This window comes from Thunnus maccoyii, chromosome 23 (genome assembly GCF_910596095.1).
Source record: "Thunnus maccoyii chromosome 23, fThuMac1.1, whole genome shotgun sequence".
NCBI lineage: Eukaryota > Metazoa > Chordata > Actinopteri > Scombriformes > Scombridae > Thunnus > Thunnus maccoyii.
The window spans coordinates 2,368,510-2,393,277 of record NC_056555.1 but is presented as its reverse complement, the minus strand read 5'-3'; the positions used below and the strand labels follow the sequence as shown (position 1 = coordinate 2,393,277).

The 24,768-nt window shown below is 38.6% G+C and overlaps 1 long non-coding RNA gene across 1 annotated transcript; it reads left to right on the top strand.

Moving 5' to 3' along the window:
* Positions 1 to 1,359: 1,359 nt before the first annotated feature.
* Positions 1,360 to 19,478, top strand: LOC121890442. The gene is made up of 3 exons (XR_006093791.1): positions 1,360 to 1,436; positions 16,798 to 16,897; positions 18,025 to 19,478. It is a non-coding gene; the product is annotated as an uncharacterized LOC121890442 (long non-coding RNA).
* Positions 19,479 to 24,768: the final 5,290 nt, after the last annotated feature.

Sequence of the window (24,768 nt, the reverse complement as noted above, 5' to 3'; positions counted from 1 at the left end):
GTTGTGGATGGTGGGGCGTACAAGATGCAGGACTCTAACAACACAGACCTGGGTTTGCATCCTGAGTCCTTTGTGTGTTCAGGTTTAGGCAACAAAAGCACTTTAGTTAAGGTTAGTGAAAGATTGTGGTTTCGCTTAAATGTTAATATGTCATGCTTCAAGTGCAGACTTTTTTCTGTATTAAACAAAGATCACAAGACTTTATTGTCACAGAGGGAAATTTGCATCGGACACACAATGCTTCTGCTGTTCAGTACCAGTGTAGTTACCTTTTTCATGTGATGTGCTCTCCCCAGTGTCAAATGAAAACCGTGGAGAAATTTAAAAAGAATTAGTTGATGATGCAAGTTACAAGATGAAAAGATAACATTCCTCCAGACCCTACTTCAATTTATCGTCTTCACAGACACTGAAAGGTTTGTGTTCCAGACTTGTGTAATCCCTAGAGGTGAGAACGTTTTACCCTGTAAAATTTTACAGATGAGACATGATGTTTTGAGAGTTTGAGTAGTGTCTCAATCTAGTCATGATGTGGGTGATCTAGCAGTTGGGAATTAGAAGTTTTCTACAGCCATCACAGAGGATCTAAGCTGTAAGTATATAAAGTTGCTTGGAAGATTCAGAGCTCTATTATTCTGTTTTCTAGACCATGTAGCATGAGGGACCACATGTCCTGATTAAATCAGAACTGATCTTCAAGCATTTGTCAGGACTTTGTTTTCTCCAATAATTAGACTGAAAATCATCAGTTGATCTGTGTTATATGTCACTGAGGCAGAGATAAGGCTGCATTAATTCTATAGGATCATGGGGAGGGTAGATCACTGCTTCACAAGGAGATTAAACTTCCTCTCTGTGGTTGTCACTGCATCTCTCTTCTTTGAACTTGACTGTAAGCAGAAAATTGTCATTTTTAACAGCCTGTATTGGGTGAAGTTGTACATTTTTGCCTCTACAAATACAGTTAACATTCAAAATTGTCAAAACATCCGCAACAATGACATGAAAGTTTCCTTTCAAGTATTCAAACTCACTCGTATCCACAGGGTTTCCTCTCTGTGTTCAACCCTCTCCCCCTCTCTTTCCTCTCACTCTTATTCCCTCTATAGTAAATCTCTTTCTGCCTCACTCAAATTATATTCCCCATCTGCGGATTCAGAATGCATCTGAAAGAAAGACCAATCTCCCACATCCCCTCCTTTTCTCATGTTCCTCCTCTTTGCCCTCCATCATTCTCCTCTCTTTCTTCCTCTTAATAACCAGGCTGCTCAGCAGTGAGTAATGAATAGTTGCTGCTGTGTTTCATCTCGGCTGCCTCCTGCTTGTCTGTATTGCCCGCCCTGGCCCTTGCAATCATCACGACGGGGGAGAAACGAAGTGATGAGGGGTTGGCAGCAGCGTGAATCAGTATTTTGATCCAGAAGAAGTGGATAAAGGTAGTAAAGCAGATACAGTGTGATACATATACAATACCGTATGGTGTCATTTTGCATGGATTTGATTCATTGATATAGGCACCCATTCAACTTGAAGATGCACACGCCCCCTCACATTTTTGACATTGCATGACTTTGGAAATTATTACATTCTGTTTTCACAATAAGTGTTTTAAATTAGCATCAATAATATAATTTAAAAAATAAAAGTCACGTTTCTGTATGTTTCTGTGACATGCAGACCCCCCTATCCCCCTCTGTTTATGCTGCTTGGCTCCTTCTAGCTGGAGAGCACCAGGAAATAGCAGTGGAGCTAGTAGAACTGCATTGAAGAGTACCTGGCTGCAGCCTACAGAATGGGGCGGGGTTCAACGTTGAATGTTTAATCCCAACCACTGTGGTTTGATTGGTTTGAATGTCGAATTTGGGCGGGGTTAACCGGTCAAAATTGACCCGGGGACAACAGGTGTCATTATGTGCTGTCATCAAAAAAATTTAAATGGTTTTAAAACAGTATCTTGACTAAACTTTTACATATGCCAGTCTGCCATAATCCATCAACATATTTTCCTCTGATCTCAACTATACTTAAAATAATTCATAATGAGCACATAATGACACCTGTTGTCATTATGGATTAAACGTTGATTGTGATTGGATGCTAGCTGTGAGAGTAGAGTGTCACATCGGTAGTTGGTGATCAGAGAACAATGTAGAATGAAGAACAATGCCGGTATGGTGTACACAACGTAAGTGTCACATTATATTTGCGTTATAAACCTTTGTCATAGTCAAATTGCATGAATAGACTTAGACTATGTAGAGCTGAATATAGGCTGAATATAGGCTAATATTTACATTTTTAACTGGCGTACTTCAAACATTAGCTAGCTGGGGTGCTACTACACTAGGCTACTAGTACTACTAATAGTTAATAATAGTTGTGGCTTGGTGGTGAAGTAACGCTAGTTAACTGACACTTGAACTAGCTAATGTTTATTTCAATCAGATTTGCCTAATTATATTGATCAACAGAGCAGACTAAAGAAATTGTTCATATTAATAGGGGAGGAAATATGGTCTTTTTGGCTAACCTTGTGATTGGATGCTAGCAAGCTATGAATGCGAGTACCGCCACATTAGCACGTTTTAGATGTTTGGATGTTTGGTTTAGCATACATTGGCGTTATATATGTTGTTTGCATTTTATACCTTGCTAATTATTGGAGGTCAAGCTTTTGCAAAGTAGCATAGACTTCGATCCATTAGATGAGCACTGAAGCCTGTAATGATAAGATGTATAAGGTCAGTTGTTCTCAATTTACAGTGGTGACAGTCCAGCCCCACCATGCAACTACGATGGTCAAGTCGACATTGATGAATTTTGGGGGGGCAGTGGCTATGGAGGTGCTGAGCAGGGGGTTTTACCCAACAAGTTTGCTATGGATCATTATGGACACTCATATTTTTACTTTGTTAAAGGTGCTGTTAGTGTTATTTTTAATAGATTTGGTATTAGATGGGTATACATTCTGACAGCAGTCACTGAAATCATGTTTGATCAGGAACAGGGGTCTCCACATTCCTCCACTGTGTAGTAAACTGAAAATGAGATCCTAAGTGTTATCGAATCAGGGGAGACCTCTGCAACAAGGCAATAAGGGAGAAGAAGACTTATTTATTGCCAATTGACAAGAACTGAATGGAGGTTAGCAAGAACATCTAGCATGAGTTTCTGCGGCTTTAATTGACTTGACTTCTTCAATGGCTGTGACATCATGTCTTTTGGAGGTGGCAAAGAGAACCCCTTTATTGTACCACCCACTCACCACTTCTGGGCTCCGTGGATTGGATCCAAAACAAGGCAGTCGAACAGGGTCCTCAACACAGAAAATGGCTGGTTGATGAGCTGCTTGGACTGAAGATACTTTGACTAACGTTATTGTTTTGACTTTCATGTTGTCACTCTCCCTTTTTACAATGTTTTTCTACACCTTCAAAGCTTGAAGAGGTTAGGAAACTGTCTCAGCAGTGCGGGCTGCATAGGAAGGTGTCCAAAATGGATCTTGTCCTTAGCCTGCATAAAATTTGAGTAATTTACAACAAAGTGAAAAGGTGTGGGGTGCTTCTGATAAGTCCTCTTATGTTAACTGATTGTATTACGATATGGCCATTTTTAATATGTAATAGTAAAGTGGTATTTGTGCTATCATAGTTGTGTGGTAGTTCTGCCTTGTGTAGAGTGCTTTGGTGATATTTCTGCATCATTTGTTTATACATGTTAGCCCGATACCTAAACTTATGTTATTTTATGTTTAGGTGGCTGGGCTGTTGTTATGTGCTATTCACAGAAGATCGCACTATCCACCGTTTAAACCTTTTGATGGTTGTGTGCAGGAGTCTTCTGCTGAAAATATCCAACAGGCAAGGGAAGGGACTTTAAAGGTTGGTTTCCCATGGCTTGTATACAAGAAGGAACCACCTGACCTGGACTGCCACCCAGTAACTGGTTGTTCTGAACACTACGCTCTCAGTGACGTCTTTCATGAGAGTAACAGCCAGGATGAATGAGATGTGCTCTGAAAGATTAGGCTCGTGCCAGAACTTGCTAACAGGATTAACAGCCGATGTGCTGAGCAGCTATTTTCCAGGATGAAGTGAAATAACTACTATATGAACATGCTCACCCCAACCTCTCATGTTTTCTTGTATCGCAACATCCTTCATCATAGGAACACTGCAAAGAACAAAGAAGTTGTTGAACAGTTCAAGAAGCTATCAGTTTAATTCCAATGGGAAAATGACAATGGGTAACTTGCTATTTAAGTAATCCATGTGTTTTTAAGCTTATCAGGAGCTTAGTGATTCCTTTTTCTGCATTGTCCTGTCTGTCAGCCTTACAGACCAATATCAGTGGACTGGCAATTGTGTTCCCATCTGAATTTGGTAATTTGGTCTGAAGTTGCTTTTGAACCAAACTTTATGTTGAGCTTTGTCAGATTCTTTAACCATGAAATAACTCTGTGGACTGGTGAGTCAGATTTTATGGATTGAAGTAAATTGTTTGCAAAAAGGTTACTAGTTGTCTTTATAACAGGAGATTGTAGGGACAACAATCATTCATTGTTCATGCTTTGCATTGTGATCTGGATTGATTTTGCCTTGTAGACAGTGTCACTGACTCTAAATTGAAGGAGTCACTGATGACTCGTGAGGCAGTAACAATTATCTAGGATGTGACTGCTAGTAAGTGTTGTTGGGGAGGCCCTCTGAGACAATGATACTTGAACATAGCAGCCAAAGTAGATGATCACAGGTAACAACTTGGTTTGGTGTCAACATTAACATATGCATAGCTAGGGATAACATTACATGACTGCTTTGTTTTGGAATATCATGTCTCATTTGAATAGGAACATGCAGGTACTAGTAAAGCAGAGACAGCAGGAGAGGCAGGTAGAGCCACAGTATCTCAGGTGAGATCTTACAATGGCTCAGTGATTATAGCCAACAGTGTGAGGTCATTACTTTGTGGTGAGGTAAGCTTTTATATTTGTAAGGTGTCTACATTATGTATCATTTTATCTGCAGGAAACAAACAGTCAATCAGATGTTCAAATGTGTTTCTATTAAATTGACACAAACAAGCTTAACTTAGAGACAAAGCCTAAAAGGTCCTGCATACTAACAGTCTATTGTCTCTAATATCTAGATCAATATTAGATGTTTTATATTGTATAACAAATGAATGGACTCTGTAGATTATGCAAGTAAATGTGTATAATGCAGTTAAACTAATGCATGAAGCCCTGGTCACTGCAGTTCAACTTCCACATCTTTGACACATTTTCCTACTTTAGTTGCTCTTGTATGAATGTCTTGTGTGTACATTTGTGTGTGTGTACAATAATGTTACTTTTTAGTTCAAACTTTACTCATAATCCATATTTCTGAGGGGTTAAGGGTATTCTCCTCTGGCAAGATTTTTTTCTAAATTTAAAACAGTTTTCACTTAAAAACTATTACTAAAAGAATGAAGCTTGTGTAGTTTTATGAGTTTATTATTATCAAATCCACTGAATTATGAATTTGATCATTCACAACTGTGTCTCTGAGAGTATCTCTGTTGTGAACTTGACAGGTATGCTTGGACAAATGGTTTGTTGTTTACACCAGTGTTGTAGTACTTGAGTCCAGGACTTGCACGCGTCTTAAGACTTAAGTCCTGATTTTAAGGATCTAAGTCGGACTACAACTACATTGGCTGCGTTCATCGTAATGAAGCAATGTGTCACCAACAGTATGCAACAGTATGTCTCTTTTATGTGTTTTTAATAGCTTCTAGACAACAGAAGAGCTCTATGGTCCAGATTTATAATCAATATCAGGCTTTGGCTCCAGACAGTACCTGTTCGTAGGATGCTGGTTTGGTGTCCTCAGTGGAGTTATTAATAGCACAATCACAGTGTAAGGAACAACTGAGTGACCACGAAGTTGTGCTCACAATTAGAGTAACTACAGACTCCCCAATCAGCTTTGTCCACTGACAGTTCCAATACAATTTATTCAAACAAGATGGCTGCATCCTCAACAATATTAACCAAAAGATAGAAAGGCAACGTTACTCTGCTCAGTTTTGCTGTGGACAGAAAGAAAGAAGAAAAAAAGGAAAAATATGGAGTTGCAGATGGCTGAAAGATGTAAATCTGTCTGTTCTGCAGTGAAGTTGAAGTGAAGTTTTATATCTCAGCAGTTTAATTCAAGCTCACTACACTTAATAACTTTTGACAGCAGCAATTTGGGAAATGGAACAGTGGAACTGCTCAACTGCAGACAGCCAAGCAAAATTTCTGACCTGCCAGATATCAGGCTGTACAGTATCTGTCCAGCTTTACTCTAGAGTCAAAAAAGCCTTGTCTAAAGCCTGAAGCTGAGGGTCCCTGGTGGGGATACTTGTCAAAAGACCCGCACAAGTTGTTGCAACTTGTCAACCTGTTAACTATCACTGGACTAATCACAGGAGTGTTGATTTTAATAACTTGATCATGATTTGGACTGTTAACTTGCCAAAGAAGGAAGCAAATCAAAGGATGATAAACCTGGATTCAAAACAAAACCCAATGCTATGTTCTCCACTTATCAATAACTCCACTTGCCGTTCTGGATGTCGTGACTCACATTTGGAGGAAACTCAGTGTTGACTTTAGCATGCAAAGCTTCTTGCATGCAATGTTAAAAAAATTAAGCTGTTGCTAAAACAGAATGATGAAGTATGACTATAGTAAAACACTGCTTTCATACGTCATCCTCTTAAATTCCCTTTGTTTGTTAGCATCACAGAGGCGATTGATACAATATCAGGTGCTTGTGTTTCAAACTAAATACTTGCTGAAGACGTACTGCAACAATGGATTGATGCATAAACACACAATATGTAATTTCTGCTGCTAGTGGTCTCTCAATCAAAGCAATAACAAATGATGATCTCCAAAACAAATGGACTCAATGACTAAAAAACTGAATAAAGCAGTTTCACGTTAAAAATAAGTGTTTCTCTGACACTGTTCAGTGGGCACAGGACATCCGGTAGGGGCTGCTAGCCGAGCTGCTGAATTATATGCAGAGGTCTCCTCTCCAAAAACAAGCGTATATGGGGATTAAAACCAGTAAAAATACTGAAAAAAGCTGTTTCACGTAAAAAATCAATGTTTCTCCAACGATGTTCAGCGAACACCGGACTTCCGTGAGGGGCTGCTAGCTGAGCTGCTGCTAACGTTTGCTCAGCTTGTTTCTATGATAACTTAAGATCCAGACGTCCAATGACTAAAATCCTTCATCCGGTTAAAAGATATAGTTAAAAATGACCAAGATCTAAAAAGTTTATCATAAAAATGTGGCTTAAAACTGAATAAAAGTCAATTTATAACAGTTTCTGTCAAACAACCATGTACCATGATCTTGTACATGTATATCTTTGGTAGACGCCATTGTGGCAAACAGCTGCAATGCCAATGTATTATTTTGTCAGTGTATGATCTTTGGTAGACACAATTGTAGCGGACAAACACAACACCGACATGTATGCTCTTTGGTAGAGGTGGTATGACGCCATTGACAGGCGACCAAATGAAACGGACCATTACCTTGATTAAAATTACAGAATTCTCTGGGTTTGAAAATTGTTGGAAACATTTGGGATAATGTAAGTACACAACTCAACAAAATATATAATATAGGTCTAGGTGTTTTCAGACACTTTATTTAGTTACATATTATAGCCTTAAAATATAAATAATTTATTTCAAATAAACACTCTCCAACCAAAAGCTGCACAGAAAATAATATTTAATGTGGTTAAAGCAGAAAAGTCGGTAAATCAGTCTGCATTGATCTGTAAATGAATGTGGGTTATTCTTACACTATCTGCTGTCCACAGCTGTTTATACTGTATGAGAAGCTTCTTCTTTAGTTCATTAAATCCCTGCAGCATCTGAAGGAAGCAGGACTGTTATGTTGATAAACCCTGCTACGGCTGCCACAGTATAACCACACACATCTCTACACACATCAGACTAGTCGGTTATAACTCAATATTCTGCTTTTTTATGAAGGAGATGTCAGGTTAGCAGGGCTCATCAGCCTCTTTTCCAACTTTCCTTTTTGCAAAAGTAGTGTCTCATGTTTTATCCTTGAAACACATTACAATGCAAAGCTGTTGTGTAACATAACTATGTGACCTTGTCTACAAGGTGACATACATTAGAATTATTGCTGAAGAGCGTCGGTCTGATGTCTTCATATAAATGGCTTTACCAAATCAGTTTCTTTATCGTTTATTTCTATCATTATTATAGTAACTAACTGATGAAAAAACTACTCCATCTGTCTTTTGGTGCAGATTTGTGGTGATGTGTAATCACGTCATAATGCTCTGAACCATCCAGACATTTCCTGAGGTAAAGCTTTCTGTTGTTGTTTTTGTTGAGCAGTCGTTATCATGTTTAAATGTGATTGGCACAATTGTTTCAGAGCTATGAGAGCAGTGATGTGACTGGCTGAGAGAGTATTTAATAATCACCATACCTGCTGATATTCACCTTCACCTTTTGCACATTGCGCTGCTGCACATGCATGAACCACAATAGCACGTGCTCATGAAGACGCCTGCACAGTCCGTACGCCTAAGGCATTTTGCATTTATTATTCAAATTTAAACTGAGGGTGCAAAATATTAAACTGAGGGTTCAATGCAAGCTTTTGCACCCTTGTAGAACCGGGCCTGGCCACTGAGGAGAAAAATTTACAGACATTTACAAAAAAATAAAGCAAGATGTCATTGCTTGGGATAGATGATCCATCAATAAAGAGGCTGTTGTCTGATTTTACATATTTTTGTTACTTACGTAACCTAGTCTATAGCTAATCCTGTAGTAAGTGGACAGGTTAGACTATAATATCACTACCATTCAGACACATCGCCAGTGTGCTATAGAATGGCAATCTGGTTGCCATGGTAATGGATAACGTCCGACTATTAACCACTCCCCCATTCTCTACTTGAAAAAGAACGTTAATGTTAAACAAGAAGACTGGCTGGAGTGGAGCTTTAAAGTCTGGACGCAACAAACTGACCCTGACATGTTTGTTTTCTGAAACATGGTTATCGAACAAAGTTAAAATGCTGATATTGTGTCTTGATAACGATAGAGTTTTTCAATGTGGTCGGCCTACAAAGGTTTTGCCATTTTTGTGAAAAGTTGTTTGTCTCTGTCATTACCTCTGTTTCTAAGCCGAAATGTTTTGAACTATTGGTCGTAAGCGTTCGTCTGGGGAAAAATAATACTGGAAAGGTATGAGTTATTGGATTTTATTGTTCACCCTCTGCACTGCCGCAAGCCCACTCTTCAGCTACTCCACGCTATATTCACCCAGCCACCAGCCAAGCTCCACCATACTTCTCCTCTACAGCCTGCCTGCCCCTCGCCATCACCAGCCCCCCTCCCTTCTTCCCTCCACAACCAGCTTTGCTCATTAAAACCATCCCATCTTATCCATTCCTCTCTGTTGCCGTGTCTGCTTTTGGGTCCAAAACAACCTTAGCCTTAATATTCAGAACTTCTTATCCTGGGTGATATGAACATTAACTGGTTAACTAACACTTCTGATAATCTAAAAAACATCTGCAATGGATTCAATCTCACACAGTTTATTTCTTCCCCTACTTGGCCAGATCCAAAAAATGTAGAAAAGGCCACACTTCTAGATATTATTTTAACCAACAGACCTCAACATTATTAATCTAGTGGTGTTTTAAACACTCTTTTACACTTTTACATCTTTGTTTGATTTGTAGTACAGTAATATTGGATTTACCACTGCAATTCCTGATCCACACTGGGCCTTAGATTATTTTATGAGGTAATTTAATCCCAGGTATGTGCCTTTTGAGAAATTCAGAGTCAAAAACAAGAACAACACTCGGTTTTGTTCAGAGAGCACAAACAACTAAATCATCCTCAGATTGGCAATATTTTCGTCTACAACGTAATAGGTGTCTCGCTGTTATTCGAAATGTCAAATCATTTTATGTCTCTGCACTATCTGAAAGAAAGGGAAATCCAGCAATTTTTTGGAAAACGGTTAAATCATTGTCACATAATTCTTCTTCATCTTTACCCATTGAAATTTTTTAAGCCTCTACTACTATCTCAGTTGGAAAGAAAATATGTGATGTATTCAATGAACGCTTTATTTCTTCAGGTTATTTATTTGAAAATGCTGGATTTCCTCCCAATGTATCTGATCATAGTGCACCTTGCCAGACAAACAAATTAGGCACTCAGACCTTTTCAAAAAAGCCTTTTACGAATCATGAAAAAAAAGGCCACTGGGGCTGATCAGTTAGAATAAAGGCTTTTTTTATTAGCTGCTCCATTGCTGGTTGAATGCTTAAATTATATTTTAATCTGACTGTGGTGACAGAAAACACACCTGATCTTTGGAAGACAGCCTACATCCTACTTTTGAATGAAGGTGGTCAGAACTGACTAAGTCCTTAAAAGCAAAACTGGCATTCATTTACAGAAATAAGGCTTGTGTTACCCAGAATTGCAGAAAGCAAATTGTTCAGTCAACCGTTTTATGTTATGGATTATGGTGATGTAATTTATATGCACTCTCCTGCCTCTACTCTTAAACCTCTCTATGCAGTCTGTCATTCCGCCCTTAGGTTCATAACTAGAGGAGGCTTTAGATGGCTTCATTGTATTTTATATGAGAAGGTTGGGTGGCAGTCGTTGGCAGTGAGAAGGGAACAGCACTGCATTCTATTTATTTACAAAGCATTTATTGGAAAACTTCCTGGGTATCTCAAATGTCTTTTTCACTATAGATCATTGTCACACTGCACTAGGTCCCAAGACTATTTGTCCTCGAAAATCATCATGTTAGTACTGAGATTGGGAAGCTGGCTTTAAAATACTGTTCTCCACACAAGTGGAACAAACTGCAGAGGCCTGTAAAATTAGACAAACTAATCCCTTTTAATCAATTTAAATCTCTTTTGACTAACATAGAGCAGTGTGAATGCATATTTTTGAATTGATGTTGTCCCTTATGTTAATGTCTTTGGCCTGTTGTATAATCCGTTAATACTGTAATTTTTGTGTGCTTTTATTGTTATAATATGCACTTTGTTACATTGTTTCTATTGCTCTTATATATGATTTGTTGTTTATGTATACTGTAACTTTCCTGTGCTTTTATATGTACTGTACTCAGGGCATCCTTGTAAAAGAGAGCTTGCTCTCAATGGCCCTCCCTGTTTAAAAAAAGCAGCAATTGTAATTACATTCGCTCCCCACACTGATGCATGAGGGCTACTATACCATGACTAGAGCCAGTGTCAGGGATCCAATGTCTTCTCACAACAGTTAAGCCTGCTAAGTCTCTCAGTGCTTAGAGCCACCCCAGTGTCAAATCAACAAGTGTTCCAAGGGCTCTGGTTGTCTGTTTTAGCCACTTTCTGTAAGGGAGCAACTCTACAGACTTTGCTCGAAGGAATAACTTAAAATGCATAGCATTGAAACAATGCTAACCAGTACTATGTTGTTGTTGATATAGTCCAATGGCACCTTTTTACACAAAACAAACATCTAACACACACAGCAATTCATAAAACTACATACAGCACACGACATCTCTGTTCAGGTAACATGATGTCGTAAAGCACTGTCCCACCTCACACCCTCCTACTCTCAGGCACTAAGGGTGATGACGTCATTCAACATGTGCAAGCGTTCAGTGTTTATGGCAGGACATTGGAAATAGGCATACTTCTTCTATCTGTGTGATGAGTCCAGTGTGTGCTACAAGCATCAAGTCAAATGTTCAGCATTAAGTCACATGGTCCGTGATAGGGCTGATGTGTGTTGCACTTTAAAGTTAATTTTACATTCACAAATTGCAAAGTTCTTTAAATTTATGTCAACTTTGTTCATTTGGCAGGAACTTTTGTCCAGGTTGAGGTACAAACCAAGCCATGGTAAATCAAGGAGATGCCTTCAGGAATAAGTGTCTCAACACTCACTTCTACAGTACATTCCACTCGACACAAGTGCCAAAGGGCTCACAGCATGAAGTAACATGTATGTGCAAATAACTACAGTGTTACTGAGAAAAAATGTCTCTATCTCTAAAGAACATATTAGGAGAGTAAGTGCTCCCAGAAGAGGTAAGTCTTCAAGCAATTTTTGAAGACAGAAAGGGAGTCTGCTGACTGAATCCTAACTCGTTCCATCACCACTAGTCATGTGGAATACGACTCATCCTGGTAAAACAGTTGGGATCTGGAAGAAGTTTATGAAGTCTGAGAAAATAAACGAAATGATGTCATTAGGGTTATCTGGCTTGAGCTTGGCGACCTGGGGCAGGGAATATTTAATAAAAGATGCTATCGAGTTGCATTATGGGAGGTGTAGGATCCACTGTTTTTGGAGCTTGACCCCTAGAAGGGACTAAAAGCCACAACATGTCCACATTTACTGCCTTGGTTTTGACATTTATTTTTAAATGTGACTCTTGCAAGTCCCTCGCAACATGAAAAAAATGAAATGAAAACAAAACAAAATCAGTGAGAAATCTAGAGCTGCAACTAAAGACTATTTTTACCATCAAATAGTCTGTCCATTATTTCCTCTACATTTTTTTGTATATGAAATGTCAGAAAATAGTGAAAAAGTGTCTCTGACCATTTCCCACAACCCAAGGTGACGTCTTCAAACATCTTGTTTTGTCCAACCAACACTCCAAAAGACCTATTCAGTTTACTGTCTTGCATGACAAAGAAAAACATCAAATCCCTACATTTGAGAGGTTGAAATCAGCACGTTTGGCATTTTCACTTTTAAAAAATGACTAAATCAATAATTTGTGAGTTGCAGATTAATTTTCTGTCAATCAACTTATTGACTAATCTTTGAAGTTCTATACAAAAGTGTTGGACTGAAACAGTCCATGGAATGTAATAAACAACACAGCATTGATTTTGCTATTCTTAGAAGCTTACCAGTAAATTGGCAAAGTTTGTCCATGTAGAGACTTTAAACTCAAACAGAGGTTGGGATTGTGCGCTACAAATATCATCTCATTTCATTTCAGATTAGATCATGAGAAATCTTGTGCTCGGATTACATTTTGGTATGAGGGTGGTGCTAGAGGAAAGTTCATTGATGGACAGGGTTCATCCTCTGGGAAAGACTGCTTGTTTCATTTTGGTATGTTTGGTGTACAAGCATAAATTTTGGCCTCATGATAAATAAATCCAATAGAGGAAAGAAATACATTGCTAAATCACCATTACGGCACTTTAAGCCTTTTCTTTTTGTCCGCTGAAGGTTGGCCAGTCTGGATGAGATCTCCACCTTAATGAAAATATAATATCATGTAAATGAAAAGTGATATTTTCACACCAACAGAGAGGAAGAACACACTGTTACAGTGTGAAGAGGGCTCATGGAACTACTGGGTCACCAGTGGTCACATACAGTATTAGAGTTCTATCATTTCATCAAAAATAATGAGATTTCTGCACATGGAAACCTTTACATTTATTGCTCATTCTTCCAGAAGGACATTCAGAGAGGGAACTGTGGTTGGGTATAAATGGACTGACTGGAATCTCTCTCATTCAGTACTCATTTAAAAAGCAGCATCGGTACATGCAGGATTCTGCAATGGACCTTAATTTGTCTGTGATAGAGAACACAATACTGGATATCAATAGAGAACGTGGGCAGCTGGAGCTTTACTGGCAGATGAGTGGGTTTGTGATTGAATAGTAATCAATTTGCATTTGTGTATCAGCTCAGAAAATCTGAGTTGAAAGAAAAGCAAGAATCAGGCTCACTTCATTTGCCAAGGAAAATCTTGACAGTTCGCAGTATGTTTTATTGATGTTGGTGCAAAAACATTTATATGATTTTACTGAAGTTTTAATTCAAGGCAAATTCCTCTTGTTACTGATGTTACTGATGTCTTCATACACACAAAAAATAAAATGTTACTTTTTATAACAGATATTGCAATTCTAATGTATAAATCATCTCTACTCAAGTGTTAAAACATTTTTTTGCAAATTAAAATCATAATTATAATTAAAATAAAGCATTTCTGCGGTAATGACATCTTGTTTTGGTAAAGACACAATGTTAATGGTAAATGTTAATAATGTAACTTTAACAACAGTAACAGACAAAAACAGAAGATATTACATGTGTCAAAGATAGAGGTATTGCAGACTGGATTTACAGACCTGATTTTCATGTTTCAAAAATATTATGGCCTAAAGTTGATGTGGCATGAACATTAATACTAATACACTAACACAAAGCCATAACACTAACAGCATCTCACCACAACATTACATTTGTGTACCAAGTCCAGCTATTTCTCATTTCAGCCTGATAAGTAAACTCATTGCAACTTTGAGGCTTTTGGTGAATGTACAGGTAACTAATTGAAATGAGAGCAGAGTTCCTTCCACACTGAGTCAGTAAGCATCATGGGCCTTGACATCACTGTTATTGGTTCTTGCACAAGTCCAACCATACTCTCATGTGTGTACCAGATCACATCATCCTTCATTGGCCAATAAAACCTATTGACCCCAACCCTGTGCATTGTTATATATAAACTGGACTTTACATTTCACATCCCTCATTTAATCCCTGCAATTGTCACTTTCTTATATTTCATGAAACTGGACTTTAGATTGTGCATTACATTCAACTTCCACTGTTACATTATTTAATTATTTATGCAAGTCACATTTAATTTTTGCCTTTGTCACTGTCATAGATTTCATACACTTCATTTCTTTGTCCATAGTACAGTCCATATTTTCTTTGTACAGTCAATATTTCATTTCAAGTTTTATATCCCATTTCAAAACTATTACTATTCTGTTCAGTAAATAGATTTTAACAGAGAATCAACCAAAATACAATACAATATAGCAGTAATGCCTTGTTAGCTGATAGTGATGTTTCTAATTTGATAACATAATAAAGTTCATAATGATAAATTATAAAAGTAATGCTCAAATCATTCATTCATACTGCTTGTTTTTGTCATTTACACAAAGAGACAAATCATATATAAATATGAACATGGATTATTGTGTTGCAGGATTGCAGATAAATGTAGTACGTTGCTTATGAAACAAGATGTAAGAAGTGCATTTGTGTCTTAATTGCACATATTGTATTCTAGATGTCTATAAAAGTGTAGCCCAACAACTGAAGGCCCTAAAGCAATAAAATGAGTTGTTAGGTTGTTTAAGTAATACATTTTTTCATTATTATTACTGATGAAAAAACCTACTCCATCTGTCTTTGACTGCAGATCTGTGATGTGTGTTCCTGTTGTGGTGCTCTGAACTGTCCAGACATTTCTTTGTTGAGCAGTTGTTATCATGCTTAACTGTGATTGGCTCAGCTGTTTCAGAGCTATGAGAGCAGTGATGTGACTGGCTAAGAGAGTATTCAATAATCACCACGCCTGCTGATCTATATTCACCTTCACTCAGCCCTTTTGCATGTTGGCCTGCTGCACATACATGAACCACAATAGCATGTGCCTAAGACCTACCATGCTGCACTTGTTGTGCTTGCGTGGTTAAAACAGGGCCGACTGTCTGCACATGAATTGTAGCTCCAGCAGTGTGTTTACTTTGTTTATAACACCGACACAGCTGCTGTCAATCAAACACAGACATGCCCGTCCATCCAGGTGAGACAAAAAGGAGCATTTTTTAAGACGTTTACTCTTCGTTTCAACAATAAGAAACAATGTAATACATTTTTAAAAATATATTGACATTATGTTTGATTGCAGGAAGGAATGGCTAAATGACTTTGTGTTGGTACAAGCTAGTACAATGTGTTCATTTCCATCAAATTAACTGTGTCTGTAACACACATGCTTTATTCTTCTAGTATTAGTCTATAGTATGGACTTCCCAACATGTCCACCTAGTGATCAGCATTTAATAGTTTAGTAGCAGGGACCTCAGGTGAGCCCTGCACTTCTCTCTCTGCACGGCAGCATGTCCACAGGCACTGTCTGCCACTCCTACACCCAGGAGAGAGAGCTCTCTGTCAGGCTTTGAGCTCAGCAGGAGAGCCCCCGGACGGCCTGGATGAAAGGATGAAGTCTAGCTGGCGAGATCAATCGCCCTGAGAGCAACGAAGAAAAAAGGGCAGGAAACGCTGAGGGGAGAGAGAGAGAGAGAGAGAGAGAGAGAGAGAGAGAGAGAGAGAGAGAGAGAGAGAGAGAGAGAGAGAGAGAGAGAGAGAGAAGTTGAAATAAAGCAAGGAGTTGAAGAAGTGGCAGAGGCATGGAGGCGAGAGGAGACTGTGGCCGAGAGAGGCAGAGAACACTTGGGAGATATAGGATGCAAGAGAAGGGAAGAAGAACTGTAGCAGACAGAGAACAGCAGAGAAAAATGAGCTCCTGGCAAACTAAGACTGTGCCACTTGTAGAAGCAAGAATTCAGACTAAAATACACACACGCACGCACAGAGAATGAGAGAGGGAGAGAGAGAGAGAGAAAGAGAGAGAAAAACAAAGCCCACTAGATCCAAGCCATCAATACTTGAGACACCCACTGAAGAAAAAACGCTTTCTGCTGGAAAACAAGAAGCATTCTTCTGTGTGTAGGTCCTTAGGAAGGTACTGGATTGTGTTTATGTGTATGTGTGTGTGTGTGTGTGTGTGTGTGTGTGTGGAGAGGTGGTAAACAGTAAGATGAATTTATGGTGTGCATAGCTCTAACTCTTCTTATCATGTTTATCTGCTTCAGGTCAGAGCTGAATGCCGCCCCGGTGAGTCTGATGTTTGTAGGAGTTCAGTCACAAAGCTCCAAGGATCAGTGCAGCCTGTGTTTCAGAGGATTTATTAAGGTTTGTTGTTTGCATGCCAAAGATTCTTATGTAAATCTTTAAACAGGCTAACAAATATGAAGTTTTATTTTAAGAAATGTTCAGTAATTTCCTGAAACAGCTGGGTACTGTAGTTTTTAACAAATGTTACTCAAACAGGAGGAAATAGTCAGTAATTGTTGGGGACTATTTTCAGCAGCGGATGAATCCACATTTGGTGTTCTAGTGAGTATTTCTGGCAGCAGGATGATGTGTGTGGGACTGAGTCAAAATAAACTACAGTGTGTGTGTTTATGGTAATGAAGGAACATGTCACCCAGTCTAACGATGCCACTATCAGGTTTGGGTACACAAACAATATTTGTTAGTACTTCTGCCATTAATATGAACTTTTTCAATATTTTGATGACATCAGTAATGCTCAGAATCTGATATTCCTGGAACACTGAGACTCTGCTCTATCCATTCATGTACAAATATGTGTCCTGTCAGACTTTGAAAAGCCCTTGGATAGAGGATGCAGATGCATTCTCTGGGACTCAAGTTGAATTAAAGGGACATTATTTGAACAAACAGCCAAAAGTCAAGCTTATAGAGAAAAAACAAGAAAGAAGTCTGAACATGTAAACAAATACAACAGCTCCATAGTCTTTTTTATTTCAAAAGATCTGTGCCTGTAGAGTTGTTGATAACTATATGTTTTCCTGGTTCTAGCAGTTGAACAATTGATCAGTTGAGCGACAGAAAATTAATGATTGACAGATTAATCATTTTGAGCTATTTTTTAAAGAAAAAATATAGACATGTTTTGGTTCCCACTTTTTAAATGTGTATATTTTCTAGGTTTCTTTACTCTTCTATGAAAACAAGACATCTAAGGGATGTCACCTTGTTTTTTTTCAATTTTCATATAGAAATAGTGGAGATGCCAGAAATTTGAAAAAAAAGACATATAGGAGGAAAGAAGATGCATTCCCAATGATTTCCACCTCTACTGTTCTTAATGACTGTACAGATATATTTATTTGATTTAAATGACACATTCTGCTTCACTCAATGCTACCAGTTCTGCATCAGCACAGTGACTTGTCTTTAAAAGCTAGCCAGAATCTCCAATTCGCTCTCTCCCTGCCCTCTGACCCCCGCAGCCCTTGTGGTTATGTGAGGATTGGCTCTGTTACAGAGCCCAGCTCATGATCAGCAGAGCGAGATGCAAAGAAAATGAACAAGTGTTGGCCTGGAGCGACAGCAGGCAGTGCCACCGCTGCTGATGACCTTCACTGTCTGAGCCCTGCAGGCAGAGAGACAGACTACCTGTGTCACTCTGTCTTTCACTCTCTTCACCTGAAACCTCAGATGCTTACACTATCTCCTCTTTTCAATGTCATCTCATCTTCATCCTTATCCTTGTTATCTCCTTTTTCTTCTATGCTCTTTCCACCTGTTACACTCTTTTTCCCCCAGTGCATTCATGGTCTTTAGGACATAAATCCTTTCATTCATTTCAAAACACCTCATGGTCTTCCCTTTAGCACCACTCTTACACTTCTATCACTGATATTCCCCTTGGAAGATTTAACAATGAAAGTGAAGTGAAATAAACGAGTCATTGGCAGATAATTGGCTTACATGTGTCACTAAGCTGTTTGCATCACATCACATAGAAGGAATGGAATACATTATTCACATGAACAGACACTGAGCTCTGAGCAGAAACTAACAGCATCCAAATGTGTTCAGCAGTATTCCTGACCTGTCACCTGATTGCCATACCAGTCAAATCTGAACACACACACACTTCATTCACACACTGTTAGAATTACAGTCAAATCTTCGTCTCATAATTATCAGCTTTAGTCTTTTTCTTTACTATCAAAACTAACACAGTGATTATTGAGCAACAAAACTAAAAGCTAACACAACATGACTTTTTAAGGAGCAGATGTGTAAAAATATTATTGGCTAAAAGATTCTTCACTATAATGAAGATGATGTAGATCATTTCATGGTCAATATTCAGACATTCAGTGAGGTTCTGTTTAGTTGTGGTGGCAGGATCATGTTTTCTTGTTGTACAGGTGTTGTTTTCATTTCATGATCCCACGCTGAGGTCAGCTGCTTCTAGAATCTTGCGTGACTCAGCTGTAAACAGGAAACTGATGAGCTGAAGTTCATTTAGCATCTTGCAAAATGGCCTGTAGAGCTTTTCAGATTTTTGTTAATAGCTTTCTCATTTTTGTCACTTCAAAGAAATTTTATTTCTATGTGGACCTTCATGTACAAACTCCATTTTTTATTGATTTATGTAATGTATTTATGTAATGTATGATGTAATGTTTTATTGATTTATGTAATGTATTATACTATTGTAGCACATTTTTTGTCATCGGCTTTCTCTTTTTTTAGAACACTTCAGATCCTTTCATCTGAACCTCCTCCCATTATATTCTCAACTGCCATTTTTAAAAGAGAAATCATGCAATATGGTCCAATGACTTGTATTATATTCCCACAGTTCAAACCTCTCTTTGCTTTTCCAATCTTCATGTCCACTTGAACAACAGTTACACAGCGTTTATTTACTCAGCTAAGACTCTTTTTTTCTTCAGATGTTTTATTATATGATTAATTTTGTTATATGGTTCAAATAAATTTTGTATTTTTTGTGAGCATCTAAACTCATTCATACATGAAGAGCATAAATGATAGTAGAAAACAACTGAACACTGACACTGAGGTAGACAACTTGTGAAGCAGTGCTCACTTACCTCTAGTGTAAGTCACAGATATTCATGTGTCATAAAACCTAACATTTGCCCAGGAGGAAGGATTTCAATCTAAAAACTGATGGTGTGTTCTGGAAGCAGTCAGCAGTAGTGTAGTACACATGATTTGTGGTCACTTGTCTAAAACAGGAAAAAACACCACTTGGTTCTATAACGCTGGGTGAAAAGGGGACTGCTGTGGATGTTATTTCTTTTATTCACCTCTGCCTCTCTGCCTTTCCCACTTCCCTTCTTCTCCTGCTGCTCTCTCATTCACTGCCATCAGCAGCAGAGTAACCAAGGAGCAGCAGCAGCAGCAGCAGCGGCGTGACGCAGTCTGCTGCCTAATAAGAGGGTCAGGGAAGGGAAAGGAGAAGGCGCTGCAATTTAACACAGACCTAATTTCATTACAGCCCATCATACCGCTCTGCTCAGGCACAAGAAACACAAACGGAGCACAAGGCGAGAGAGCGACCGAGCCCCAAAACACACCATGCAACGTTTCAGCAGCTTACGCGCCTACGCAACAGGCAGGCAACTTCTGTTCAAACACACACAGAAGATAACACGTAGGAGCTTGTTATACATGAAGGGGCAGCTGGGTGAGAACAGAGCTGAAGTGCATTAAAAGGTTAAAATGATCTGCATCTTGTTTTGTTGGGCAGTGGATGCAGATTCCCTGCAGGGTGGACAATCTGTGTGCAGAGTCAGTGAATATGGGTGTAATTGGTTTGATTCACGCAATCTGCTAAACACAGATTATTACGCTAACCAAACCAGGCTGCATCAACTGGTATCTGTAACACATTTCTCTCATTTAACAAGATGCACCCTGGTAGGTGTGGCGTGTTTTTTTTAAAACCCACCAGTCTCATAAAAGGCACTGCTGTCATTTTACTCCCCTCTCCCCTGCCTCTGAAGCGGCTGACTGCAGCCTGCAGAAACACAGGCCTCTCCACATGTATGATGAAACATGTCTCTGAGAGGAGCAGATTCACAAAAAACGCTATGTGAGACAGCAGACAGAGGGGGAGGAGTTAATGTCCTCTGTCTTTTCCTTCATTTGGCTGCGCTACAACCCCAGGATAAAATAATACAATTATGACACAACAGAAGTCAACATGGATTTTTTTTATTGGTCATTTAGCAATTTTGTATTCTAAAAGTATTTGAATCCAACTTTGAGTTTGAGTCAAATTTGATGTCCTAAAAAAAGATCTGTAGCGCGCACAGAATTCTAGAAGAAGAGCAGCAATCGTTACATGAACACTGTCTTTAAAGACGCAGTGATCAATTAGAAGTTGACGTAATACATTTAATTTGAATTGTTTTATTTGGTTTGGCTGAAAGAGTTCACTTTTTTCCAAAGCTGTCCTGAAGTTCCCCTCACCTCTACAGAGCTCTTTAGCATCTTTTAGTCAGCTCATTTAATAAACTGTACACTACACCCAACAGCAGACATACACAGTTAGAGACTAGCTGATGAACACAGTGGAGCGTTTAGCAGCTAAAAAGACAGAAACCAGAGTTAAAAGAGAATAAATATTGGACTTACATTTATTAGATGGACAAAAACATGATTGCATGCTGCATGAATGCTAACACCGTATCCTAACAGCAAGCGAACCTCCGACTTTCATGTCGCATTGCGTAACATCGGACGCTCTCTGTCCACACTGAATCCGTTAAATACACACCTCTTTTACATCATGTAAAAAAAAAAAACACGTACCTATCAGCTGTGCACTCAAGATCAGACTGGAGACATAACCGCCCAAGTAAAAGATGGGTGAGTACTTGCTATCTTACGTTTGTGCTTTATAAACAGAAAACACACGTTTTATATTGTGATATCTAGATGTTTCTTTACTGGAAATAACATACAATATAGCCAACAGCAACCTAACTAGAAACTATCAGCTCCCTGGCATCTATTGATGCTTTACACTGTAAATATGGATAGAGCAACAATTGCATAGACAAAAGACAAAATTATTTGAATAATTTCAAAAAATCTACTCATCATTTAGCCTGAAAATGAAGACTAATCCCAAACTCAAGTGTCTGGAGCCTGAACTGATTACTTCAATTCAGTTACAGCAATTCATGTGCAAATGTTTTGCATCTTTCTGGATGATGGAGTCAATTCTTGCAAATCACATTTAGCACAAAAAAAGAGCGACAAAATCTGGAATGTTGACCAAGAGGCCACTTTGCCACCATACAGTATAGGTTCATGTAACACTGAATTATTAGTATAAATATTAACACACACAATGTGATGGATCCATTCAGGACGACTGAATTCAATACACAACCACAAATGCCATTTGCCATTAACAACTGCTTTGTCTCTCTCTTTATATTGCTCCCGGTTTATAGCAGACAGCAGAATGTCACCTGCTCATACTGTATACTCTGTCGTTTTGCATGTTTGCACCCAAATACAGTCATTATGTTAACAGTTTCTGAGAGTAACTGCAGAAGCGACAACAAGCCATGGCTCTACTCTCCGTGAATACAATGTTGGCGCCGCTGTTGTCCAACTGGCAACTGTACAAACAGTCTGACTGTGGAAGCTCCACAGCTTGCACACACAGACAGATATCTGAGAGGATATCTGCAGTATCAGGGAGGTTTATAGATTTGTATTTATAAAGAGACACAATAGAAATAGAAACACTTGTAATTGTGGTAAAACACTCCAATTCAGACTGTCTAACACTGATGTGATGATATCAGTCTCATGTCTGTGTGTTAAAGGAAAAATTTGCCACTATTTATGCAGATATCCAGTCAGTGTTGATGGTAAATGTAGTCAGTTGACAAAATAAATTCCTCAGTGCATGCTGTATTGACTGAGAAAACTGAGTCTTCCTGTTCAAGTTTTCCTGCTCGCACATGTACCAGGATGCATTGCACACGTCTCGTCCAATCGGCCACTGTTGTGGTTGTGGTGTGTTCAGCAGCAGAGCGGTCGAGTGCAGAGATACAAAGTTTCAGATACAAAGTTATTGAGCAGCATCATATCTCTTTACTGAGGCTTATTTTCATTTCCAAAACGTTTTTCCTCATCGAGTCTGGATATATGTGCCAGTGTGCAGGGATCATAACACAAACTGCGCGCTGGAGTCAGATGACGAACTGGAGTCATGCTAGCCTCCACTTTGAAAAACACGGTTAAACTAGCCCCTATGTTGTTTTGGGGTGCGTGTATATGCTGGGCATTATGGTAAGAGTGTGTGAGAACTGATTTCAAAATAAAAGCAACCTTCACATTTCACATTCAGTCAGTCATTCTGCCAGTAATAAATGAATATATATATATATATATATATATATATATATATATATATATATATATATATATATATATATGAAATGAAAATGAAATTTAGTTTTTTATAAAAATATCATAACTTTCACTTGCAAACTGCATTTCAGAGAAAGCTTGAGGTGTGAATAATTAGTCAAACTTAATAATACACACTCATTCTGGTGCAAAATAAAATTACATTGTATTTATTTATTATACTTGGTATATATGGTATTTCAGTTATATTTAAACTTCACCACTGGGCTACAGTCAGACATTAAATAGCCTATTATTATTTTAAAATGATGATTAAAACATGATTTTAATTGTATTTTGAATATTAAACAGGAAGGTGCAATAAGCAGCCCTTGACCATAGGTAAAATAATCAAAATAGCACTTTTAGTACTCACTCAAGTCAACTAAAATAGAAAAATAAGTAAAATGTAAACACAAAACAATACTTTGCAGAACAACACAAAAGTGCAATTTTCAAATTCTGAAACTTACAAAGGCAAATAAGTTTTAAAAATACTACAATATTTAAATAAAAATAAATATTCTGACTGTTTCACATGTATATTTTAACAGCACCACTATTGGAAAAAATAGAAAATATGCCAAAAACAATAAAGTGTAACAGAAACTTGGAAACAACAGGTCAACAACAGGAATGATGAAGTTGAAACAGAATTTGACTCGTAACATTAATGAAAAATAAAATTCTCAAATGTTGACAACAAGAAGTACTAGGACATTAAATGCCGCAATCTATAAGGTTTTGTATGTGTTACGTGAAACAGAGCAGGTGGACCCAAATGCAGGAGACTGTGGGCTGAGCAAGGCTGAAAAATAACCTTTATGTTTAAGGCTCATGCAGGTCAAAGCAAAACTGAACAACACAGAACAAAGGATCCAACAAAGAATACAGCACTAAAATACTAACTGAACTAACAAGGAGATGAGGTGCAGCTGGGGAGATGGGAGAAGAAACTCAAATGAGGGGAATGAGGAGGTAAAACAGGAGAACGGGTGAGAAGCTGATAGGCTGGTGAAAACACTGGGTGAAGGGCAGGGCTAACGAAGTTGAATGCAGAGCAGCTGTGGAGGGAAAACAGGCAGTGGACCAAGCAGGCAGCTCAGGGTCTGAAAAGTGAAGCCAATGCGAAAGTGACAATATCACAGTTAATCACAGACTGTAAATGCACCGTGCTAACCAAGCTAGCAGCTAGTGCTAGGGTCAGCTAAATTGTCGTTCAAATATGGTCACTTCTGGCTCCAAAAATCCAAGATGGCAACAGTCAAATCCAAGATGGTGACGGTCAAATTGCTAAACTTGAGGCTTCGAAACAGTAGTCCACAAACCAATGGGTGACATCATGGTGACTATGTCAATATTTTTTACAGTCTATGCAGTGGACAGAGGAGGAAAAACACAGGGCAAACAGAAAACAAAAAACCCAGAGACACAATGAACACAGTCTAACTAATAAAGGCAACTTGAAGTCCTTTAAGATACAACTCAAAACAGCCTATTCCAACTCCGTCCAGTCATAACATAATAAGGAGAAATGACTGAGAGTCACTGGTGGAAAGGAGAATAGCAATTCAGGAACACAGAGCCAGAAGGTGACAAGATGATGACAGTATCCCCGTCTCAAGGGACAGATTCCAGACGTCCCACCAAGCCAATCAGGCTGTGCCACTCTGGAGGTGGGCGAATAAGGCTGGGCCGCTCTGGAGGTCAGTCATTAAGGCCGGGCCACTCTGGAGGTCAGTCATTAAGGCTGGGCCACTCTGGAGGTCAGTCAT